At 45.6% G+C, this 19,382-nt stretch overlaps 1 long non-coding RNA gene across 1 annotated transcript in view; it reads right to left on the bottom strand.

Moving 5' to 3' along the window:
- LOC146856109 (uncharacterized) overlaps positions 1 to 14,193 on the bottom strand; it is a 35,093-nt gene extending 20,900 nt beyond the window's left edge. Inside the window, exons 1-2 of the long non-coding RNA XR_014980905.1 lie at positions 14,131 to 14,193; positions 13,486 to 13,546 (exon numbers count right to left, since the gene is read on the bottom strand). This is a non-coding gene — a long non-coding RNA (uncharacterized LOC146856109). The remainder of the gene's footprint in view (positions 1 to 13,485; positions 13,547 to 14,130) is intronic.
- Positions 14,194 to 19,382: the final 5,189 nt, after the last annotated feature.

Raw genomic sequence — 19,382 nt, 5'->3', positions numbered from 1 at the left:
GAATGATCCTGTAGACACCCAGACAATACCGGGTGTGTCATTGTTGCACATACACTTATTTCTGTAAATACTAGTCATTGCGAACTTGGAGCTTCTCATCATTACAGTTGTCTTGCTTTTCGTATTTTCTCTTTCCAGACATCTGTTCATCTGAACTTGGGATGTTCTTTTTAACTAGCTATAGCTCATGTTATAGTTACATTGCTGGATGGGTGGCCGCCACCAGTGCGGAACATGCTATCTCCCTCTCTTCATTTGAGGGTGTCACTATCGCAGTTACCCACTACTTCTTTGCTCTATGACTGATTGATCTTCCTCTTTGATCTTCTTTCCTAATTCTTGTTTCCTGTGTTTCTTTTTAGTCACTAGAGCCAAGGACTTGGCCCTTCTATCAAATCTCACCAGCACAAGTTTTTTATCAATTCCTCACTTGACACAGGAACCTGCACATCACTCACATTTTTCTTCTTTCCGGATGGGAATTTTGATCACAACTTCATCATTGAAAACACGAGCATATGAGGATGACGCTGTGGTATTTACCTTTCAATGTTAAGCAATTTTATGCATCATGTTCATCCTTTATGACATCGTGACTAAGATGGACATTTCTGTTTGAACTGTGCACTATAACCCCATGAGATGTGACTTTAATGCTTGTGATTTTCATTATGGATAACACAGGGCACTAGACCCCCACGTGTCATTAATTCATTAATTTATGGTTTTCCTGTGCGAACTGCTTAGTTCACGGGTCGCAGGATGCTCTTACCTCATTTTGTTTATTCAAACAGTGCGAGCTTCGACATTTCTGTGTTTTGTTTCATTTTATTTTAATTTTTACTTTTAAACAGAGCACAGTATACTTACAACAATTGTGGTTCAATTGGCCAATTTAGTTAATCGTTGTGACCACATGTAGCGCCATATGTCCAGATATTTTATCTGTTTTCATGCTATTTGGTCACTGGGACGATATTGGGGACAGTTCTCTTATATGTATTTACACCATTACAAGATGTCTGCTGCACCCAGCACATTAGTCCATCTTTCTATTACTGTTGTTTTCTACATAGCTGCATTGCCATCCGGTAGCCTACATTCACGTGATCAAGCTCGAGGGCGAGCGAAACGCGTTGTGAATAAACGGCGATTTCACCTTGGTACGGAGTTTTGTGTTTCTGAGAGTGCACTTATCTTAAAATTGGTTTTGACGAGATTACGAACCGGATTTCCCTGCCGGTGTGTGCACCACTCTACGTGGGTCCCAAGCTGTCCGGAAGGGGAGAAGCGCTTTTGGATATATATATATATATATATATATATATATACATATATATATATATATATACATATATATATATTACCTACTGGCGGTCGCCAGTGGGTAGTTATAGTTAGGACCTATTTTCCATAGGAAATCCGCAACATTCTATTCCCAATAAGTCTGGCGCCGGTTGACAAATCTTTGTGAAATTTTCCAAACTTTTGGCCAGCTCTGGTCCGCTCTTATCCTGAAAGTTTCGAGGTGATTCGTCAAGCGGGGGCTGAGAAAAAAGGGGGGTCCCAAAACACATTTTCCCCATGCAATTTCCCATAGGACCTGTTGACGCAGCTACAGCCCGAACTGCTGAACGGAATTACACCAAATTTGGCAAAGAGGTAGTCCTCAATTCAGACTCGTGCCTTTTGCATAAATGGTGTAAATCCATTCAGTAGTTCCTGAGAAAATTTGAGAAAAAAAGATAGCTATATCTATGGCCTCAGAGGATCCGTGCACCCTAAACGCACCCTAAGCACACCCTCCCCGAACCGAGCACGCACCCTCCCGATCACACGCTGAATGCTAATTGGCTGTCAAGTGTCTGTCTACATTCGAAACCAGGAAATGTTGGCAGCCATTTTGTGCCTCGGTAGAAGCGAGGCTGATTAAGTAAGGTAAATAAGTGTGTGAAAGATGTAAAGGGGGCAGGGTAGAAATACTCTGACCCTCTAGTGTTGCTTAGGGGGTCCCCCCTTTTTTTTTTAAACAGCGAAATGCGCGCAGGGTGCGCGATTCCTAACGCGTTGGGTGCGCGGATCCCCAAAAAAATGGGAAAAAAAAATTAAAAAATAAAGTTTTGAAAATATAGTTTAAAAAATATTTTAAAAAGTATAAAACTATATTTTAAAACATTAACAATTTTTTTTTAAAAACCCAATAAAAACAAATATTTTTTATTTTTTATTTGAAAAAATAAGTTAATAAAAGGTGATAAAAAGTATTTTAAAAAAACATAATTAAAGGAATTGACACACTGTTGTGCCTCGGTAGAAGCGAGGCTGATTAAGTAAGATAAATAAGTGTGTGAAAGATGTAAAGGGGGCAGGGTAGAAATACTCTGACCCTCTAGTGTTGCTTAGGACCCCTGAGGCCCCCTTTTTTTTTTTTTTTTTTTAAACAGCGAAATGCGCGAAGGGTGCGCGGTTCCTAACGCGTTGGGTGCGTGGATCCCAAAAAAATGGGAACAAATTTAAAAAATAAAATTTTGAATATATAGTTTAAAAAATATTTAAAAATATATAAAACTATATTTTAAAACATTAACAATTTTTTTTTAAACCCAATAAAAACAAATATTTTTTATTTTTAAAAGAATTAATTGAAAATATAAGTTCAAAAAAGGTGATAAAAAAGTATTTAAAAAAACATAATTAAAGTAATTGACACACTGAAAATTAAAAATTTAAAAATTCAATGAAAATCATTAAACATCATAGCTTTAGAGATAAATTATAGATAGGAATTAACATTTAAAAAACCTTTGAAATTCACTGAAAAAACCATAGGTTTCATGCACGTTATAGTTAGGAATTGGCATTTAAAAAAACCTTAGAAATTCACTGAAAAAACCATAGGTTTCAGGGGTGTTATAGTTAGCTGGACATTTCCCTCGTATAAAACCCTAGAAATTCCCCCGTTATAGTTAGTTCAGCTAACTATAACTCGCGCCCCCCCGCAATGCACTGCTGATGACGTCACATATTACATCACTCATGACATGGTCAGTGACATCACTGATGACATCACTGATGACATCTCAAATGACCGGAGAAAAACTTACTGCTGTTTCTCATCACCGATCGTGACTATTGGATTACGATCGTTTTTGCCCCACTTGGAAGGAGATTGTTATTATCCATTCTAAATATCTAGACTTGGATTATAGATATTCCTGATTGGGGTTAGGACCTTAAGGACATCATCTTCTGTATATCCTTCACTACTTATGGAGGCTCATTGATTCTCATCGCACTTAACGCCCTGAAGAAGTTCTGTATCAGGATGAAACGCATCGGCTGTGCTGTGTTTCTAACAAGAAAATGGAATAAAGAGATAATATCAAGGAACTCTCTCCCTCTTATTGATTGGATTTGGACTACATAGTTGTTCCAACTGACCTGATTGATTTAGTGTGGTGCACCTGTGCTTCTGTTTGAAATATATAAATATATACTTGTATATGCACCATGTTCATTTAAAGATGGCCGCCACTCTCGGCTAAAAGGAGTGTGTGGGCATATGTGTGGAAACTTTAATAGTCCTTCTTCATTGTTGCTACTCTTTGATAGAGTATTTTAAAGCAAAGGTGATGGCGTTCTAACATCGTGAACAACGCAGCTGAGATTGCCGAAACGCGTAGATGTTTTTTCATCTAGATAAAGATCCGAGTGATTCAACCCTTCTGGAGTGCTGGATGGTTATTTCCTACTGAGCAAGGAGAATCTTATTTATGAATATATATATATATATATATATATATATATATATATATATATATATATATATACCAAAGAATCGTTGAGAAATCACCGCTCTCCCTCCTTTTGACGCCGGTGCCAGCAGCGGGCGCAACTCCGCTAAAAACGTTTTCTACTTGGATGAAATCCGAGAATTCCCAGACATTAATCCAACGGCACACCAAAGGACGACACAATAAAGATTTTATTGTGTTATACAAACAGAACTACGCGTTTCGGCGAAGCCTTTGTCAAGTCGATGACCTGTGTCCAAATTCCCATAGAAATACAGGTCATTGTTCATAGACAGTGAAAAAACATTGCATGCATGGTAAAGCATAATCATCAAACAATAAATTGTAACATCAGCGATATTTGCCTCAAGGTGACAAGTGAATGTTTTTTACCTTAGAAAAGATTATAATTCATTCATTTTCAATTCTAAAGATATAAGCCTGAATACATGTATATATCGTAAATTAGATGATACATCATTGTAATCATTCCATTTTCTTTCTCTTTCCTTCATTCAATTAAATTAAATGTTTTTTCACTGTCTATGAACAATGACCTGTATTTCTACGGGAATTTGGGCACAGGTCATCGACTTGACAAAGGCTTCGCGGAAACGCGTAGTTCTGTTTGTATAACACAATAAAATCTTTAATTAATTAATAAGAAGAATTTTCAGTAATGACAATGACTGTATTGAGGCACAAAGAGATTGCAGGGAAAGGTTTCTGAGGAGAGGCTATCTCCCAGAACTTATTGACTAGGCTATATGCAAAGCCAACGAACCTGGTAGGACACAGGCAATTATAGGCAAAAAGAAATTGGTTCAAACAGAGCAAACTGAGACTAGATTGATTTTAACCTACAATAGTCAACATCAAACTATTTACAAAATTGTGAAGAGAAATTGGGCACTGATTGTAAATGACCCGGTATTGGGGAACCAACTACCGCGATCTCCTAGTATCACATACAGGAAGGCGAGATCCATGAGCAGTTGTTTAGTATCTAGCAGCCCAGAGGTTAGAATCAATAGCTCTTGGCTTAACAGCAGCAAGGGTTTTATCAAATGCTCAGTATGCAAAGCCTGTAGAAATGGGGTGAGCAAAACAGAATACCTGACTCCCTTTAACGACAGACCTGTCCGCATCCAGAGTAAGTTGACTTGTAAGACGGAATACGCGGTATATGTGCTGGAGTGTCCATGTGGCCTGCGCTATGTGGGTAGCACTAAGCTGTAGGTGCACAAGAGGATACTCCAGCACATACGGGCCATTACCAATGGCGATACTGCGTACCCAGTCGCAAGACATTTTAATGAATTCCATGCCAAAAACCCTGCAGATCTCAAATACTTTGTAATTGATACGGTCCCGCTGCTGAGAAGAGGAGGGGACCGTGAATCAATACTACGTAAATTAGAGACTAGGCATATTATACTTATGGACTGCAAAACACCTAATGGATTGAACGCTAGCGAAGATTTTTTTACTTATCTTTAATGAATCAATAAGATTATGATTGTACACACATGCTGCTGTCTACCTCCTAGACCGACTTGGTTTTAATATATGTTTTTTTAATGAAATTTAGTTGTTGTACACATTTGCACAAGGTTTGCACCTTAGATAATGACAGTATTTATTTATGTATTTTTTGTTTTTTTTGTTTTTATAAGGTCTGTTTTTATTTTCTATGAACAAAGTCGGACAGAAGTCCAAAATGATACAGCGTTAAGCCTACAACCCCTTTAGGGCCAGCCATTTTTCACCCAAGACTCCCCGAGAATCTGCAGAGGCATGAAGAGACAATCATAAACACAGCATGTCGCCTACAACCCTTGCTGGGCCGGCAGCGTGACATTGTATATAAAGCAATATTAGGGTGGTGTGCAAAGTCTTGGGACCTTTTTAGTACAACAGCAAGAACAAAGAAAACACGGGCCTAAGACCCATCTAAAGTGGATAGTGATGAAGGAATAGTAAAAGATCAGAAAAGAGGGACAGAAGAGAGGGAAGGGAAGTAGGCAACAATAAAAGCAACTAGGCAGGCGGGCAGTTATACGCGCATAAAAGTGCATGGTGTTGAGAGTGCATATTTTGAGGCCTGTCACAGGGGACGTCTTTCAGGTCTGACATAGTTACGCAAGCAGTCTATTGGGGTCCGACGGAAGTATGGCATCTTCAAACATTCGTAGCGCTCTGAGCCTGGAAGGCAGATAACGCGCATGTTGTACTTTGCAGAGATATTGGACTAAGCGTCGCCAAACCGCAGTGTATCGGGTGTCCCGCGATTACAGCCACGCTGTAAGAAGCTCCATGGTTATGACATGCCATAAGCGCGTGAACCATGCAGTGATTGGGGGAGCTTCCGTTTTTTTCTAGTACAGCGCTATAAGTTGTTTAGCTGCCCCTAGCATATGTAGGGCTATAGTTCAGTCGCTGCGGGTAAGTGCCTTTAAGTTGGTTGGTTTAAGGCCCAAAAGGATCGTGGTTGCAGACTCAGGCAGGGGGAAGCCCAATACTTCCTTAATATGACTAAGGACTTCCTTCCAGAGCAAGGTTAAGAGCGGGCAAGCCCACCAAATGTGAATGAAATCCCCAGAAGCATTCAAACATCTCCAGCACAATGGGGACACGGCGGGGAACATTTTGTGCAATCGGATAGGCGTATAATACCATTGCGTCATAATTTTATAGGCATTCTCCCTTTGAGGAATACTGCGATAGACCCCAGGGATATCCCGCCAAAGGCGACTCCACTGTGTCGGCGTGATTTCCGTGGTTGACGCTGCTTGCCCTTGACGGTGATACAAGTGTGCATTTAGTATTGGGGGATGCTGTAAGATCTGGTATGTCTGAGAAATAAGGCCTTTCGACTCATCGAAGGATCGGACAAGTCGCTCAAAGGGTGTGAATGGCTGAACAGCGGCCTGTTGTATCTCAAGTGAGGACACCCTATGCCTCAACTGGGCATATTGTAGTCTTGCGCTCAGCGGAAGGCAAAAGTCCTCCCTGCACTGTGCAAATGTCTTAAGCATTCCTCCCCTATACAGGTCTCCGATCACTCTGCAAACCCCCTGTAGCCAGTTGGCGAACGCATGTGAATGGAGAGCCGGAGGGAATAGTGGGTTACCAGCAATAGGGGTATGAGGGGAAGGGAAGGTTGTTAACCCCTTACGCAGTGCTACTTTATCCCATATATCTAGAACCGTTTTTGTAGGTACCGCAATATAGGCACTGCGTGAGCGCGCCGTACGATGGTGCCACGCAAGGTCCCAGATGGAGCGTCCAGTTACTGTCCTGTCCATATGGAACCAGATCTTTTCACTTTCAACAGCTATCCACTCCAAGACGAAGCGGAGATGCAATGCCCAATAATAATTCAAAAGATTAGGGCATGCTAGCCCCCCTCTGTCTTGTGGCCTATGTCCGCCCCAGATAAAGCGGGTGAGGTCCCGCTGCAGACCCTGTATTTGGTGTTGCGGGATAGGGGTGGGAAGACATTGAAATAAATATAAGATTTTAGGGAGTACCAACATTTTCACGGCGTTAAGCCTGCCCAACCAGGAGAGAGTGAAGGATTTCCAACCCCGCAGATCCTCCAAGACGGTTCTCTTGCATTCCCGCCAATTGACCTGGGTCCACGAGCCCAAGGAGGGGGTCAATTGGAGCCCCAAGTACCTGATGGATTCCGTGGCCCATTGATAAGGGGCAAGCGTTTTCAACACTGGTATCTCTTCCTTCGGGATCGTAAGTTTAAAAGTCCAGGATTTGATGTGGTTAATTTTAATGCCGGAAGCCTGTTCAAAGGACTGTAGTAGATTGTGAAGTGCCGGAAGGGAGGTGTGTGGACGCGAGAGGGTGAGAATAAGATCATCCGCGAAGAGCGCCACCTTGTTCTGCCTGCCTCCCAGAGAAATGCCATGTATGTCCGCCTGCCGTCGGATAATTTCTGCTAAGGGCTCTATCACCAGGGCAAACAACAGGGGCGACAAGGGGCACCCCTGCCGAGTACCCCTGTGTATGGAGAACGGTTCTATAAGTTGTCCATTAACCCAAACCCGAGCTTGCGGGGTTAGATATGGGGCCATGATCATGGATATCATGTTCCGGCCTAGTCCAATCTTTTGCAGCACCGCGCGAAGAAAGCCCCAATCTACCCGATCGAACGCCTTCTCCGCGTCAAGCGAGAGAAGGCAGGCTGGTATATTCCAGTGCTGTGCTTTCCCCACCAGGTGTGCGATTCTACGCACATTGTCCGCCCCCCTGCCTATTACGAATGAAGCCCACTTGATCTGGCTCAATTAGGCCAGGCATGTGGGGGTCTAAGCGTCTGGTGAGCATTTTGGTGTAAATTTTGAGGTCCGTGTTCAGCAAAGCAATGGGACGATACGAGGCACACATCGCAAGATCCTTTCCCGGCTTGGGTATGAGAGCTATTTCAGCCATACCCATGGAGGGCGTCGGCCCTTCCAAGTCCGAGAAGGAATTATAGAGACACAAGAGATGCGGCTGGAGTTGTGGAAGGAACATACGGTAGAATACCAGTGGCAGGCCATCTTGTCCTGGTGTCTTCCCTAGAGGAAGATCCTTCAGCGCTGCCATCAATTCCTCCGCCATAAGGGGATCTTCCAATTGTTTGGCATGGCGTGGGTGAATTGGAGTCCAGGGGCAGTGGTTCAAAATATCATCAATATGATCTGCGGAAGGTGGGTCCGCCGCATAAAGGGCAGTGTAATAAATCCTAAAGGCCTCACATTTAGCTCGTTCCGTGATGGCCCAGCCTCCATCCAAAGATCGGATATTCGCTATATGAGCCTATGCTGTGCGTGTCCTCAAGCGCTTCGCCAACAATCTACCTACCTTGTCCCCCCCCTCAAAATATCCTTGTTTTAAGGCTAGCAGGGATCGTTCAGCTTTGTTGGTGCGCAGGGCGTGGAGCTGGCCCCGAAGTTTCGCAAGTCGCCTCCTACCTGCGAGTGAGGAATGGCCCTGGTCTTGCTTCTCCAGCGTCTTAATGTCCTTGGCAAGGCTCTCCTCCAGACGGCGGGCTTCCCGCGCCCGTGCGATCGACAAAGAGGTGATGTGGCCGCAAATCGTAGCCTTAAAGGCATCCCACACCACAGAAAAAGGGGTCTCAGGGATGGCATTGGTCACGAAATAAGAGGCAATAGCGGTCCATATGCTCTCCACAGCAGTCGGGTCACGTAAGACATGCAGCAGCAAGCGCCACCGCGGAAGGTGGGCAGAGCAATCGGCCGAATCCTGTAGGAGAAGCTCCACGTGGGCATGGTCAGATAGCGATATATCAGACATAGATGCCCCCAACGTGTCCTTCATGATGTCGTGCGAAATAACAAGATAATCTATACGCGAGTACGAACGGGGAACATGGGAGTAGTACCTGCACCTCCGGAGAGTAATATCCCCATACGTCTAGCAAGCCAAGGTCTGCTATCTGTTTCCGGAGTGCCGAGGAGGATGCTTCACTATGGTCCATCGCAGAGTCCCACACCAGGTTAAAGTCTCCCCCCAAAATTAGAGAGGAATCGCACATGTTCCCATAGAAGTGTGCAGAGATAGGAGTCCTGCATCTGGTTCGGTGCGTAGACATTGCACAATGTGAGTGAGCGTCTCCCCACTCTCACCCCCGCCCTGATGAAGCGTCCATCTGGACTGCGAAAGACTTTGAGGTCCCCCTGCCTGATACCAGATCGGCATAGAATAGCCACTCCAGCCGTTTTAGTAGTTGCTGTGGCCCAGAATTGGAGGGGATAACTTGGGTGCGCCATGCGGGGGATATCGACCCGCAGTAGGTGGGTCTCTTGCAAAAAAAGAATGTCTGGATTATGTTGCCATATGTAACGCCACACCTGCTGCTGCTTATTGGGAGAGTTCAGCCCCTTGACATTAAGGGTGAGTGCGTTTAAGGGACTGGGAAGAGCCATGGATATAACGGTTCCCAAGTGAGTCGATCATGCCATCTCATCAAGGGTATCAGGGAGATGTAAAGGAGATACTGGAGAGTGCAGTCCATGGCAACAAGTGCGCATCGCAGCCTTGGGGTCGCCCGACCGCCATACCTAGTGAGCAGGAAAGAGGGAGAGAGAAGGCACAGACAAGTGGGAAAAGAGAGAATATAAAGATGTACAACCAACTCCGGCCAACCGGGCCACATTGTCCTGTTCCAGTTGCAGGCTGGCCTACACCGTAAGGTTCGGATAAGCCCAGAGACGTCACTCTCTCAGGAACAGAGGGGATTGTGTCGTCTACTGCTCTCTAGGTCTTTCAGGCAGAGTGCTCCGGCATTAGCTACATTGAGGAAGAGGAGCTGGGGGATATATGAGCCATGAATCAGGGAGGTGAAGAGTCCGGGCCTGACTCTGGTTTGTCCCCTTCCAAGGACCGTATGTGCTCTATAATGTCCTGTTTGGCCTGCAAGGTCGCTTGTTCAGTGAAGGGCGGTGAGCATCTGCACGGTGCACGGTTGACCAGGTCGGCTTGGCAGGCACCCGTGTAGAAGGCGAAGGGCAGGTGGGGCTGGTAAGCCGCGAGGAAGAAAGTCAGAGCAGTTGAGCCGCATCACTGTAGGATCTAATCACCCTGCGCTTGGACTCCCACGTAAAAATAAGAGCAAATGGGTGGCCCCACTGAGAGGGGATGTTCATACTCCGCAATTTGTCCGTCACAGGTTTAAAGTCACGGAGGCGGCGCAGGGTAGTGGGCGCCAGGTCCTGGAAAATCTGGATTTTGTGCCCCTCGTATGTGAGATCTGGCTTGGCTCGCGCTGACCGAACTATAGCTTCTTTTTCAGTAAAAAAGTGGACCCTGGTTAAAATATCCGGAAGGAAGCCCAACCTGCCCGCGGGCCCGGAGACGCAATGAGCGCGATACAAAGCCGGCGGGGAGGCGTCATCATCTCCCCACACCTCGTGTAGTAGCCGCGCCACATAGGTCATAATGTCTGTCCCTTCCGCTCCAAGAGGAAACCCCCGAATGCGGAGGTAATTCCGGCGGCTTCTATTTTCCAGGTCCTCCTGCTTTAGTTGTAATTCTATGTGTTGGTCTTCCAGGACGGCTAAGCGCTGCCAAAGCTGCTCCTGGTCTTCTGTACGGGCATAAACCGTCTTCTCCAGCCCATCAACTCGCTCACCCAACTCTGTGACTTCTCTCCGGAGTTCCCGAACACAGGAGTGCACTTCGGTCCGCAGGGAGCCAATCTCGGTCTTCAATTCTGACATAAAGTAAGCCATAAAAGCCTGTGTCACCGGCGGTGAGTCCCCCCCTGCCTGCGGGGCCCCATCAGCAGGTGCGGACGCGCCCACCTTGCCCCACATCGCCGCTACCGAATTGTCCTTGGGTTTCGTCCCTGGAGCGTCTTTGCCTCTGTTAGTGCGTGTCATTCTTAGGCTGTAGGCAGTCAGTAGGCTTCTAAACTGTGAGGGTATGAGGAGACCACCCGCAGCGCCTGCAAATCACAGGTCTCAATGGGAGCACCACTCCCCACCACAGGGCCCCTCAGAGGCAACCGGCACCACCGCGGACCCAAGCGAACCAGGCAGCTCAGGGTACGAGATCCCAACACTCAGGTTGTAGCGACAGGGCCACAGCTCCCATCTGCACGCATGTTCAGCGTCCCCCGGCTATCCTGCAGCACCTTCTCACCGATCACATCAGCCCCACTGTAGGGTGCAGTCAGGCCCCCCAGACGCACTACAATACCTCAGCCGCATCTCAAGAGAAGCACCCAGGGGGGGCCTACGGGTGCGCACCTCGTCACAGAATTGACGCTATGTGTGTAGTGCGGCAGCTCCTCTTGTGGCCCACCAGCAAGACGGAAGGGGCCCAAGGTTTTACAAACAGCGTGGGCAAGGCCACAGTGATCGAGTTAGCATCAGTATCTAAACTGCCTGGCGTCGCACCGTAGAGATAGTCAGTAGGAGGTCAGCGGGCAGACTGGTAAGCAGCAGGGCTCCCCGAGAGCCGCCTGTCTCAACCTAGTCTGCAGCGTTCCAGTTCTGCTCCAGGCCAGGCGCAAAAGGAGAGGGCCCCACAGGGCTATGAGGTGCAGGTTGCCAGAAGGGGGGTACACAGGAGCGCACCAGCAGAGAGGGACCCCACCTTCCACACCCCCTCTCGCGCCACGAGGTTGCGCTATCGATGACCAGCAGCAGATCACTCAGGAACGGCACCCTCTCTGCATCAGCCCACCTCCAGCAGACTCCCGGGTCTACTCCCCGGCCCGCTCCAGCTCCAGGGTGACCGGGGAGGCTCAAGGTACTGGGCCCAGTGGTGTAAAGGACTGTAGGGCTGCACCAGGCAATGCGAGTGCTCACCCCCGGGACCCTCACAAGGCCCGCAACATTACTTCAAGACTGCACTCCCCACTGGGCCCCAGTTACTCACAGTCTCCACCGGCAAGATGCAAGCAAAATGGCGGCCGCCACCGGAGCCGGTCCCTGAAGGCCCGAAACACACCTGGGCTGGTGCAATCGTCGCCGTCTCCCTCCAGCCAGGCTCAAGCATCGCCGCCTCTCTCCAGTCTGCCCGGAGGCCCAGCCGGACCTGAGACAACAATCGGCCGGGCGCCAAGCTGGCAGACGCCCCCTGGCCTAGCAGACAAAATGGCGGCTCAGGCTCCTCCACAGAGGCACCGACTGTGCACCCGCTCCGGGCCGGCTCACCCTCCAGACCTCCAAAGGCGTCTCTGCTGCCTCGCCGTCACCCTTCAAGTCGCGGAGCAGCAGGAGGTCCCGGAGCAATCAGAGGCAGCTATTATCGCAGCCCACGGAACCCCCGCTCCGGACGCCGCAAAATGGCGGGCGCTCCAATCGCGATCAGGTCACCGGAGCCTCACCGCTGGTATCGCCACTCCCGCAGGGTCTTCTGCTTCGTCGAAGGTGCCCCCAGCCGTCCGCCGCCAGGACATCCCCAGAGTCGGTATTAATGGGCCCCCAGCTCCGCCGGAATAGCCTTAGTAATCAGCGGCCTGCCGGAGCACTCCGAGCGCGCATCTTACCGCATAGCCAGCAAACATTTATGCATTTTTGCACTTATTTAAATAGGACAGGAATGTCATGGCATATGCCTATATGGGCGGTATCTTTCCATTTCAAAGAAACATCTGAATAATACATGGTAACAAATTAGGTGCATCTCACACAAAGAAGGGTTAAAGGAAGGACTAGGCTACCTGCAACAAACTGTTGTCCTATATATCTTCCCAAATGAATAAATCTCACATATGATATAGGGTAGCACACTTAAAACTAGGAACAAACCATTTATTTGGACATATGCCAATTATGGACGAAAACCCTCACTCACCCGAGGGTAACATGCTTCATCATTGGGTTCCTCCAGCATACGGGGACCGCAAGGTACCCCGTATGGGCTGCAACTTAACCCGAGAGGGAAGGAGCAGGAGTGCAGAAGCACACGTTGGATCTACCAACTTGAAATGGTAAGGAGGGGCATTGAAGGTTAAAAACTATCTACTTAGGGGCAACCATTTTATTCTTCCTGCCTAAATGATAGTGATTAAAACGCAAGTGAGTATAGGGTTAGAAATACCCTATCTATTGATCAACAAGTTTCTGCCCAGGTGACATAGCTGTTCGAGGCATTCGTCAGGATCAAGAGATAGTCACTCTGCTGTATCAGTGCTCAAATCATAAAAAATTGTTTATACTTAGGCCTCAGGATCTTGACCTTCATACGCACAGTCGATCAACATGATAGGTCAGAGGGCTCTGTAAAAAAATCAAAATTTATAATGATACTCTTCAAAAAGTATTCACCCATGTGACCATAGCCCAGATTAATGGTAAAAACCGTTTTGTTAAATAAAACATTTTTGTTGAATACATTTATTTTTATCTTACGTAAAGCATATTTTGTATGTGTCAACTCAACCGAGTCTGTACATCACGCTCGATATGCTATTAGGAAATAAAAACAGTGAACTTCTCTACATGTTTGGTCCAGCTCATAATACAGACACCAAAGTATTAGGCAAACCTAATTGGAAGCAGGCTTGTAAAATGTGAAAAACAACTTCACAAAAACAAGGAAAATGGCTGTTTAGAATAAAATGTCAATACTCTGTCAAGAGTTGTAACGCACAGAATGTTACTGATTTTAAAAAAACATGATCGTATTCTAGCTCCAAAAGGGTTTATTTGCAGCCCCCGTTATAAAGACAAGGCTCTTGCATCTTAGCAGAAACGATATTCATGAAACCGATCGTGCAAACGATCGTAAAAGTGAACATTTAGCAAGCAGAATGAAAGAAAGACTAGGTAAAAAACTATCTTAATGCTTAATCCTGGCTTACTTGGTCAACGCGTGGTGCTGCTTCCGAGACTCTGCAGGGAGTTCCGCGTTGATACAGCACGTTGTTTATATACGGAAGTACTTTAGAAATTAAATCACGTGATGACGTGCTCAATGTGATTACGCATGTATGGAAAAAATCGTACTGTTACCAAAGTAAACCCAGGAATATAGCAATCTGAAATATAACTCATTGACTATATTTACATATAATGAATTATAATCGAAGTAGAAGTCTTATTTACTAAAGATTGCGAAAAATAAAATAAAAATCGTTTGTTTAAAATAGCGTATATGAGTAGCGACATGTGGATAGTGGTCAAGGAATCATAGAAAGTTGTTTTTCTTTTTTCTTCTCTATGGCCTGACACCATACATAGCCTCTATGTGTTCTATATACTTTAACAGTGCACCATGATGTTATATGCTACTTGGTTAATTCCGCAAACTATGTATGTCTGTGAAATAGGGTGTTTAATAAGGGTTCATAGCACACCAGGGTATATCATCATTAAGCCCATTTATATGACTCCTCAATCTAAAGACCCATCGTTGTTCTCTCTGAAACAAAACTGTCTCCAAAGGGCCCATGTTCTTATGATAATGGGGTTTGTCTAAGACCACCCATTTAAGATCTACTTCAGTGTGGCACGTATCTAGAAAGTGCCTGGTCAGTTTTGTATTAGATTTCTTACACTTGATGGAACTTTTGTGTTCGATCAGTCTGGTTTTAACCTTGCGAGTAGTCATACCTACATAGTACAGCTTACAGGGACACTGTATGAGATAAACAACTGCTTCAGAATTGCAATTTGTATGATTAGTGAGAAGCCAGGGCGTTTTTAATCCCAGATCTAGTGAAAACGTACGTGTGGTGAGATGGCATACCACACAAGATCCACATGGATAATGCCCTAGAACTGGTGAACCTGTGTTAATTGTTCGTAAATGACTGATGGCACCAGTAAATCTCGGCCGAGAGTGTACTAAAATGTTGCCAAGATTCTTACTTCGTCTGAATGCAAAGAGAGGTTTCTCACAAGTTTTTTTACCCTTATTAAGGATATTCCAATTGATATTGATTGCTTTCTTTATAGTTGTGCTGAGATGGCTGAAAGTATTGACACAAACTAAGCGATTGGAAGAGGGTTTGTCATATGTTTCCAACAGAGCCTCTCTGTAATTATTCATAGCTCTCTTATTTGCATGGTGTATCAAACGTGCTGGATATTGACGTTTCTGTAGTTGAGCACTGAGCGTGTTTCTGATACATCAAAAGTTCAGTACAGTTTCTTCTCAACCGTAAGAATTGTCCTATAGGGAGGTTGTCACGAAGTGCCCGTGGATGGAAGCTTCTATAGTTGAGCAAGGAGTTACATGCCATCGGTTTTTGGTATAATTCCGTATAAATTTTGCCATCATATGGATATAGTCTCAAATCAAGAAAGGGCAAGGTCTCATTACTGCATTCCCATGTAAAATTGAGGTGAGTGTTAAGAGAATTAAGCCAAAGGGAAAAATCTGCCAATTAATTATGGTCACCTTCCCAAATGATTAAGATGTCGTCAATATATCGCTTCCACAGCAGAAACTTGCTGTGAAAGGGATTGTGCTCTGGATATATATATGTCACCTCAAACCAATGCATGAACAGATTGGCCATGCTGGGAGCACAGGTACTGCCCATGGAAGTACCCATGACTTGCCAATGCAATTGTTCTTCAAAAGAAAAATAATTCTCTCTCATGGCTAGTTCAGCGCACTTCATAACAAAAGCTGTAGGTGTCTGATCGCTGCGAGGATTCTTTTCCAGTAGATCTTTGATAGTACACAGGGTGTCTTCTTGTGGAATGTTTGTATAAAGTGCCTCTACATCCAGTGAGGCCATGAGATGTTTTGTTGGATCGAATTCAATCGTAGTCAAAAAGGATAGGACATCTTTGGTGTCTTGCAAATATGATGGCATCTGGGCCACCAATGGTCGTAGAAACCAGTCAACGAATTGTGATAATGGTTCTAGTACAGAACCGATGCCAGACACTATAGGTCTGCCAGGAGGTGGGGTCTGAGTCTTATGTATCTTAGGCAAGATGTAAAATGCCGGAGTTTTAGGATGTTTAGGATTTAAGAATTCAGCCTCATTTCTAGTAATCCATCCTGCTTCTAAACCTTCTTGAACTAGATTACGAATAACAGTCTGTAATCTATTTGTAGGATCACGCTTGATAGGCTTGTAGTATTTGAGATTTTGTAGTTGTCTTAAACACTCTGTGCGGTAGGAGGTCGCATCCATCAACACCGTCGCACCACCCTTATCTGCTTGTTTGATAACAATCGAAGTATCAGAGCTAAGTTCCTGTGCACACCGTTCTTCCGCTTTGCTCATATTGAAGAATGGTTTAGTGGCCTTGTTTTTATTGGCATTGAAGTATTGGATAACCGCTTTTTCAAAGGTAGCTACCTCTGAAGGCAGCTGTTGAGGGTAGGTAGAAATGTAGATTTATTCCTAAAACCAGTATTAGTTGAATTCTCTGACATAGTATCCACTATATTGTCAAAGAAAAAGGAAAGTCGGATTTTGCAGAAAAAAGAAAAGAGTTCATGGTGAGATTTAAAATTATCGCCCATATGTGTGGGAACAAAACCAAGTCCTTTACTTAATACCGAAATTTCCAATGGATTGAGATTTTTCTGGCTTAGATTAACTATCAGGTTATTGGGGCACTGGTTGATGCTCCCGTCATGCTGCGTGTAATCCGTTGTTCTAATGTTGGGTCCCAGTGTACTTGGGGTCTCTGTTGGTCCTGTCGTTCCTGTCGTTGGTCTGGTCGATGATCTCGATTGTTTCTTCTCCTTCCTCTTTGTCCTCTGCCCTAGCCTAAAAAAGGCCCTTGGAATCCAAGTCCTTGGTAGGGGAACGGTTGAAAGGGCGGTGGTGGAAATTGCCAAGCTGGAGATGGCCACCAGGTGTTATTGGGGGGTCCGTAACCAAATTGTCCCCGTCCTCTCATAGGGCCGAGGTGTTGAGTGCTGTCTGTATCACTGGAACACGAATCTTCCGATTGACTCCAATCTTCTGAATTAGATATCCACTCATCTGTATTTTGTCGCCATCCCCGAGCTCCACGTCTGTTGTTTTTTTTGGCAGGTAAAGAAGTATATTCATCAGAGATATATAGATAGATCTTTTCATGGGTAAATCTGTCCATATCTTTTTTTAATTTATTCACTTTATATTTAATCAAATTATCCTTCGTTTCATTCAATGTCTTGGTAATTTCTTCTAGACCTTTTTTATAGAAGGTGATTTGGGCGGAACACTTCAGTTTATTTTCTGGTGTTTGAATATCAATTACCAACAGATCAGAGGTTTCTTTCGCTGTAGTAAGTGTGCTACCCTATATCATATGTGAGATTTGTTTTAACAAATTAGGTGCCTCATATGAATTTTAAGTAACATTGCTAATCAAATGAGAGAAAAAGTTTTACACTGTTTTAACTTTTTTTCAGCTGCTTTTTTATTTACCAATATGAATATGGCACCATTAACCAAGGTCACCAGTCATTTTTAGGTCTCGCCTAGCTATTGCGTTTACTCAATCGCTATGCGAGACTCTAGTAAGAGGGGCATTTCAAAGTGCTCCCAAAAGTGGATTGCATTGCGAGCACGCGCACAATCACGTGCATCGTGCCGCCATGCAATCCGTTTGGGGAAGCGCTTCAGCCCACTGGCGCGTGCACGTGTCACAGCCTCGGCATCATACTTCAAAGGGCCCGCTCCCCCGCCTGGAATGCGCTCACCCGCCCCTGCCAAGTGCGCGCGCCAAATTTGCTTTCACTTTCGCACGGCGGGCGCTCGCGTCCGGACCACTTTAGAAGCCGGGCTTGTTCTTCTAATGACACCCAGGAAGTCTGTGTGATGGAAATAGAGGGTGTTTTCTTATTAATCTCCTCGCTGCTGTGCGTCTGTGGTCCCCGCAGCGCCGCGCTCACCCCAGAGGGGTCAGGCCTCTCCAAGCCATTCATTAAAACTTATAAAATTAATCACCGCCATCATCTTCCTCGCCGCCGTCACGCATGGTGGCCGGGGAGGGGGCACCCGCCGGAAAAGTGCCTCTTTTTGTAAATTGCATTAGCTGTCCTCTCGACTCTCCGTTAATGAGGTGCCACGGCGGCGGTGTCTGCCCATTGATCGCCCGCTGCGTGCCCTGGCAATTAGCGGCAGGCGCCGTGTCGCTACCGCGAGCTGGCAGGGGCGGTCGCCCATTACACCCGCACCTCCCTGGCACTCCAAGCATTCACTTACTTCCAACCCAGCCTGGCAATTAATAACCTGCTATTTTTATTTTCTTGATTTTTTTAATTAAATGAACTTGAATAGTTTATTATTATAGGGGCTGGGCATATGGGCACGCATAGTTGCTACTCTTGCCTTCCCAGAAAATGAGATCGTTCAGTTAGCGCCCACTTTGAAGCGAGAAGCCTCTTGACGCTATGCACTTATTGGTTGTCCTTGAGATTCCAGGAGGGATGAGCCTCACACTGCAGGGTTCGGATTGGCACTGTGTCATAATGTTGTGATAAGAAATGCTGCGCTGGTGCTTCTGACTTCGTTGCGTCCATTCAGTCATCTTTGCGCTAAATACGCTTCGCTTTTCTCTTTCACGTGGTGTTGAAAAGGGTGGAGAGCGATTCCTGCCCGAGGAAAAGGTGCATATCTGTTGAAACCAAATGTCATCAGCAAGGGGATGGGTAGTCAAGGCTTCAGGAGGCAGCACCGAGGCGCCTAATGCAAAATGTTGTATCGATTCTATAGCATGTCATCATAACTCTTGTGGGGCCCCTGAAGCGCCTTGCAGAAGACGAATCGGGCTTCCTCTTCTGAGGTTCTCGGATAAGATGAGGTGATGGTCGCTGTGACATCAAATCTTGGTGGTGGCGCGTGTGTGATGCCCAGAGAGTGCTCCAAGCTTGACGCAATGGCGTTTTACCACGTTTTACGCATTTATGGTGGAAAGCATAGACGTGTGAGTTTAGCAGCGCAAGTAACATATATCACCCAGTTAGGGCTGTACCCATAGAGGTAGCCGAGCTTTAAACTCTAAGAAGAGACCGGACCTTATATCTCTTCTGAAATTCAAGTGATTCTGGATGGATCTGGTTTTCTTTGGGAGTTTATTCAATATTGTGCATGTCTGAATGAACTGTACTACCTCAAATGCAGGTTTTATGAAATGTAAGACTTATCAGCAG

Source organism: Triturus cristatus, chromosome 4_1, assembly GCF_964204655.1.
Source record: "Triturus cristatus chromosome 4_1, aTriCri1.1, whole genome shotgun sequence".
Taxonomy (NCBI): domain Eukaryota; kingdom Metazoa; phylum Chordata; class Amphibia; order Caudata; family Salamandridae; genus Triturus; species Triturus cristatus.
Note: the sequence above shows the minus strand (reverse complement) of the source record. Positions and strands in the feature narration are given on the sequence as shown.